Source organism: Pinus tabuliformis, chromosome 2_2, assembly GCF_031772625.1.
Source record: "Pinus tabuliformis cultivar Carrire ecotype Pingquan chromosome 2_2, CPIR1, whole genome shotgun sequence".
NCBI lineage: Eukaryota > Viridiplantae > Streptophyta > Pinopsida > Pinales > Pinaceae > Pinus > Pinus tabuliformis.
Window position 1 is genome coordinate 815,098,581 of NC_142300.1, and position 6,976 is coordinate 815,105,556.

Consider the following 6,976-nt stretch of genomic DNA (forward strand, 5'->3'; position numbering starts at 1 on the left):
CTCAAGCTTGACAAAAATAAAGAGGTACTGGTCAGAAATGACTGGGGAAAAATTGTGAGAACCTCAAAGCTTTAATGGTAGCAAGTCGCTCTTGAACATGACACTTTTCCTCCGTATCACATCGGGTTGGGTTGTTTCATTCACCGGTCTCATCACCATGGTCCTCACCAAACCATCCACATTTGGGGTAATGCTACCGATCCATCGCATCAGTGTCGTTATATGTTCAAGAGATGTTGTTCAGAAAGAGTCAACCGTGTCCCATCCACTGCCATACATTATCCTTCATCCACCCATGATCGCCACCCTGAATCATATTTCACAGATTGTTTTCACCTCCACTAAAATCATTAGCTCCATTCCGTGTCACTGATGTGGGATTCATTAAGGCCCTCCTTTGACGGATCGCTTCTTGTCGACTTCAGCTCATTATCCAAGAAGTTGATCTAGGAACACCCCCCTCAGTACTTTGAAGCTTGCATGCCTCAATGGCAAGTTTCTCACTTCCGGCGACAGGTATACATCAATGACCTTCGACCAAAAGATTTTGCGTGGTGTTCGACACCAAGTCCTATATTCACACCACGTGAATTGTACTGCAGTACCTTGAGGGTCATTATCATTATCGGTGATTCCTCTCGCGCTTGTTAACGGTTTGCACCATTGACCGGTAATCAAGCGATGTCTTTCCATGTTAGACTTCAGCGCAATTCTCACATGGATCGACTTGTACTTAGAGTGAAGATCGAACGAGTTTGAAGACCCCGAATCTAGTTTCATCCATCCGGGCTGCGATATATATTCAGGAAACATAAAGACATTTGACATGTACATCATTGCAGCAGATGATCATCCTACTCAAAGGATGATAATTTCAGCAGAGAATTATCAGTCTACCATCAGACGATCGTCTGTTCTATGTACTAAAATGAATTTATAAAGCTGAGCATGGGAATGCCCGCCTCGGCTAGATCATGAAAGCAGAATGAAAAAATAATGTATTGTATTGTATTTTATTATAGGTCACCTCTCAGCGATTGAATGAACTTCGGATCCTCCTGATAAATCATTTCACCCGATAAACGACCTCATACTTTAGGGGGCAACTGTTATAGACATTTTTGTGCCTAACAGCATGAAGCATGAAATGTCAATAATCTAAGGGATCCAAAGTCCCTAAACATGTTGTTCCTACCCCTAGAGGAACAAGGTCAGCAAACCACAGCACTGAAAATCAGTTCCCCACCTGAAAACACTCAAAAACAAGCTATTTTTGGATCATGTCAACTACTCCACTGAGCATCTGCGCTGAATGTCAACTTCTCCACTCGGTACCTCCATTGAATGTCAACTCCAATGAAGGCTACCTGCGCTGGGCGAGTTTGGCCAAGTGGCACAGTCATTCCTCAAGGTGTCAATGCCCAGGAAGCTTCCAAAATGACACTTGGATCAGGGAATTCGCCTAGTGATGAGTAAGAGGGTCTTGATCTCCAAGTGGAAGCAAGAACCTCCAAGTGGACTCAAGAACTGAAGAATAACTGAAGTGGGAGAGGACACTAGTCAGCTCCATGCCAAGCTCAAGCTGACTCATCCTTTCTCCAAATATCCTATATATAGATCTCTCTCATGAGGTCTAGGGAGGCTGGAATCTTGTGACTGTAAGGAAGTGCTGTTGGTTTGAGTATAGAACTATTGGGTGATTTGCTTGAAGGAGGTGAAGAGGAGATTTCTTTCTGCTGGGAGGTGTTGTTGGATTGGGCCTCTTATGGTTGTAACACTCTCAGAACTTTACTTCTTCCATTAATAAAGCATTTGAGGTTCTTCTATATGCATGTATCTCAATGGTGTATTGTTATGCTTATATACTTGATTTATTCTAATCCTTGAATCAATTATGAATGTATGCTTCTTGTAGTTTCCCTCTCTTGCCATTTTGCAGGATCTTGGTGTAGCTGGGCCAGTGAAAGAGCAAGGAGTTGGGATCAAGCAGCAAAGAGGGAAGATTGGGTCAATCATTAGCGGAAGACAACGGTTAGTGGATCTCTTTCTCCTCTCTCTTACATCTCATAAAGAAGTAATCTCGAATAGCTTTGCTTTGATTGTTGCTGAGGTACTATCACCCTTAGAGTGGGATAGGGTCATTCCGTATTGGATACTTTTCCCAACAACACTTGTCAATTAGCATGTTTTGATAGAATGGAAATGGAGTATACCAAGAAGCCCTAGCCTAACATTATAGTGGGAAAAAGGTCCTCGGAACCGTATTACCGGAGGTTGAAGTTATGTTATGAAAAGAGTCCTTGTTTGCAAAAAGAATAACATATACATGAAAATATTTTCATTTGTTTAGCATCTGACATTCTAATTTGCCAAGTCAAATTCAAGGTCATATGTCTGGTGTGTAGAAGGGTGTTTTTGTTGGACATTTGGCATTGTGAGGATGCCATGTGGCATCAAGTGTTTTGGCATTGATGTCAGCTATGCTAGAATTGATGGAAGATGCATAGTGTGCTTGGAATTGATGTGCATGGAGTGTTAAGCCCAGGGGAATTCTTCTAGATGCTATAGTATTTGGTAGAGAATCATCATAGTAGCAAGATATGTAAGAAAGCTATAAAAATACATAAACTGTGATGGTTATGAGTATCAATATTTGAAGGCATTTCTATCTCAGTATATTAGCTCAAATGCCCCTAGAAACAACACGGTTGGATTGTGCTCATAAATCACTTTCCAATGATATACTGAAGTCTGAGAAAGGTTTCTTGGAGTGAAATATATGGCCATTCAAAGTTAACTAGCCAAAAGAGGTAAAAGGTTGTAGAGTCAAAGATAGTGAACTTCAATGTTGGTGCTAGTTTGGTTCTTGGCCAAATACAATGAAAATATTAGTGGAATAGTTGTTGGAAGTTTGATGTCAAACCCCGTTCAAGTTCATGGAGAGATCTAGCACTGCATGTCCCCACCGAATCATTAGAGAAAATGAGGGACTCATGCCCTCCCATGGGTTAACGAAAGGATATTTCCTCCATTTGGAAGCTTGTACATACTATCAATTTAGACATCAACAGATCATATTAAAAGTGGGGCCCCTCCCCCCTCATACTCCAAAACCACTCAAGGGGATTCCCTGTAAAACCACTAGCGATAAACAACAAAGGGGTAGGGAGACGAGTATCGATATGACATGGCACATAAAGCTGGTGTAGATGTAGTGGTGATTGGTGTGAATTTTTTAATGAAGTTCATTAATTGACAGAGAGGAGACATCACTTGACATGTAATCTAAGTAGAAATAATCTAGAAGCTACAAAGGTTGATTTGCAAGCAACAAAATGGACAAATCAATGCACTAAAGTGTTTGCGCAAGGAGAAGCCCACTAGCCAAATCACCCCAGAGGATCTAAAGGATGTGCAAGGAAAAGGATGACTTCAACATGATGTAAGAATGGACATATGGAAATCCAACAATCATGACATGTGGCATACATATTTGACATTTTAGAGCACCCAAGTGAGCCAAAAATAGATGACACATAGCCCCACTCAGAGCTTGACACGTGGTAGTTTTAGTAGGCTGGAAGAGATATGCACAATCTCGGTTGTTATGTGATTAGTATGTAAGGACATGATGGAGCATAGGTGGAATCATCATGGCAGGGACACACTAGTTCGGAGGAAATGACCCTGAAAGAAACCAACCATGTAAGAAACAAGTCCTCAGAAGAAATCCTCTTGAAAGGTTTTCCAAGAGTCACCAATAGAAAATCCTGAGGTATTAGTTCAGAGAGGACGTGGCAGACAAGTCATCTTGGCAGAAATATGATTGGTTTGTGTGTCATGTAGGTGGTTCCTAGGGAAAAATCACCTCAGAAGAAACCTTCTCGAAAGAGATGATCTTAATTTTTTTTTCCAAGAATGCACATGCGGAGAGGTCCGAGAAATAAAAGTTTGAGGTATTAGTTTTGAGATGATGTGGTGGACAGGTCATCCTAGCAGAAATCTATTTGTTCCAATTGTTAGTGGCGTAGTCCCATGGGACATGTAACCCCATAATAAATAAACCCTGAAATAAATAAGACCTCAGAGGAAAACTCCTTGGAAGTAACTTCTTAGAAGAAATTCCTCAAAATAAATGGCCTTAGAGGTTTTCGAAGTAGTGCAATTGAGTTTTTTCAGATAAATAAAAGCTGGGGGCTAAATTTTTGTCTAACACTTGGTTTTCATATGTGCATTGTGACCATGATGGTCACAAAAAAATTTGATTAACATAATTAAGCCCTTAGGGTTATAGTGCAAAAAGGCACCCAAGAGCCAGCTGTGAGATGTTCACATGTGTAATGTGACTGAGGGGTTGTCGTTGCATACATTGCTAATTGCAGAACTTACAAGCCCTTTCAAGTTATTGTAAGGTATTGTGAACATAAGAGTTTAGTTCATAAGTGAGAGGGATTAGCACCTGTGACTTGAACGGGTGGACAAAGTTTGGTGTGCATGGTTTAAATGATTAGGTTGTTGATGTTGGAGTCAATGGTGATTGTCAATGAGCACTAGACCAAGACAACAAAGGACCCTGATTTTGTAGAGAAAATTAAAGGAGCGCTAAGATCAATCTGAAAATGTCAAACTTGAGTGCCTCTCTCGCCACAGAAGGATAAATGAGAAAATGGCTCTGGAGTATTGTGATTAGACAAAAACATAGAGAGCCATATTGATGTACACCTTGAGACCTGTGTGACTCAAACTTTGCAACAGAGACCATGCCTATGTCTGTTGGTTGATTAATGAATCCATGTTGATGGTCATGTCATGGAAGGAGTAATAATTCATAATCATGAAGATAGAGCCCAACAAGCCATACTGCAGTTATGAGATTGAACAAGCAGTGATATCCCAAGTTAAATAAGACATGTTGAAGTATATTTGAGAATTGTGACTAACGAAACAGTCTATCATTGTTTGTTGTGTAGCAGAGGAAAAAAACCATGGATGGAAGTAGTGCACACTAGGGGAATGTAGCATTCTTGGAGAGCTATGTAGAGATATTTGTGGGTGTGTGAGTTGTTGAGAGAGGCCGAGAGAGCCTATGTAATAGAAAAGGCCAAGAGTTGCTAGTTATGCAGACCGAATGAAGAAGGATGAGAGCTGATGTGTGGTGATGCAAGGTGAGTAGAGTGAGCAGAGGAAAAAATGAGGAGAAGGCTGAGTGTATGTTGGTGAGAAAGGAGGACCAAGTTGAAGAATGCAGAGCTGAAATCAGGAAGAGTGGGTGCCAATAATAATGAGCATTGATTTCCTTATTGAGTGTGGGTTGGAGCCTACAAAATAGTGATTTGGAGCTTCCATATAGTGGATCTATAATGAGATCTTGGAGATCGGTTCCTCCTATAAGTGGGTGCTTGCATAAATCCATGAAGTTGGTACTTCATGGTAAGCTGATTAGTTCTATGCAGAAGAAGGGAGTAAGTGCTTCATGCTAGTGGATGCTAGCAAAAATTCTAAGGGAGTTGGTTCTTCCTGTGAGTGAGTGCTCACAAAATATTGATGTAAATAAGGTAGGAACTCATATTTTACATCATAATAAAAACAAAACTTTGGTGGTTTTTCTCTTGAAAGGGTTTCCACATTAAACCTTGGTCTCTTATGTGTATGTTTCTCATGTTGTGTGTGTTCATGTATTGATTTGTATTTCTATTATATGATATTATGAAGATGGCGCAAATGAATTATTGTCAATCCTAAAATGAAAAATATAAATTGGCATAAAAGTAAAAATTATCCTTAATATTGATTCACCCCCCTTCTCAGTATTGAACATTGTTTCTAGAAATTGGTATGAGAGCTAGGTTCCTTCATGAATAACTTAAACTCTTAAACATAAATTAAAAGGAAACATGGATAATCAAGTTTGGCTAACACTAGAAGGAGTACCATTTTTTAATGGAGCTAGATATGCAGTATGGAATTTTAGAATGGAAGCATAGTTAATGATTGTTAATTTAGGTGCATGGTTCTCCATAGTGAATTGAGTGAATAAGGTGAATGATAGAAAATAAATAAGGATTATCATGAAGGTTTTATCAAATTCATACACCAACAAAGTGAGTCATTTCAAGTCTACTAGAGAAATGTGGGATAGGCTCCACTGTATATATGGAGGTGATATAAATGAGGCTCAAGAGAAGGATGAAGAACCTTTCTACTCAAGAAGTGAAACAACCCTGTAAATGGTATTGCTAGAGATAAGAAAAGGAGGAGAAAGAGGATGAAGGCATCCCAAAGGAAAGATGCTCAAAATATAGAAAATGTTTCTCCCAATGAGGAAGTTGTTGATCATCACTTCAATGATAATGAAGAAGAAGACTCAGAAGAGAGGCTACGTTGCTTACAAGGTAAGACATTTCTTCATTGCAACTATAAAAGAGTAGGTCATTTATCTTCTAGATGTTCATATGAAGTTTATGAAGAAAGAGATATAAATGCATCTAGTAGTAGTGAAGAGAGACTTACACTTGTAGCAATAATAGATGAAGGTACCTCTCAAGAAGAGGGAAGAACACCTCATGAGGAGAATGAAGAGAGATCCCATGAGTTTTCATCCATAGGAGAAAATGAAAGTATCCTTGGTAGTGATGAAGAAGGAATACTTCTCAAGCCAGTGGAATAATCCTTACATACAAAGACGAATCTAGATATTTGTGGCATCTCTACTAGCACCTCTAATAGCGAAGAAAAGGATCTGAATGAAAGGATCTATTTTAGGAAGAAGTTGATCTCTTATATAAAAGAGAGCAAGGACCTATCAGAGGAAAATATCAAGAAAATGGAGTAGTTTCATGAATATGAGCTTGAGAATGATAAGTTGAGTAAAACAATTATTGATCTAAATGCTCAATAAGGAGAGGCTAGCATATTGAATTAAATATTAACCAATCAACTTAATCAGAAAGAAGCATATTAAAAGATACTACAAGAT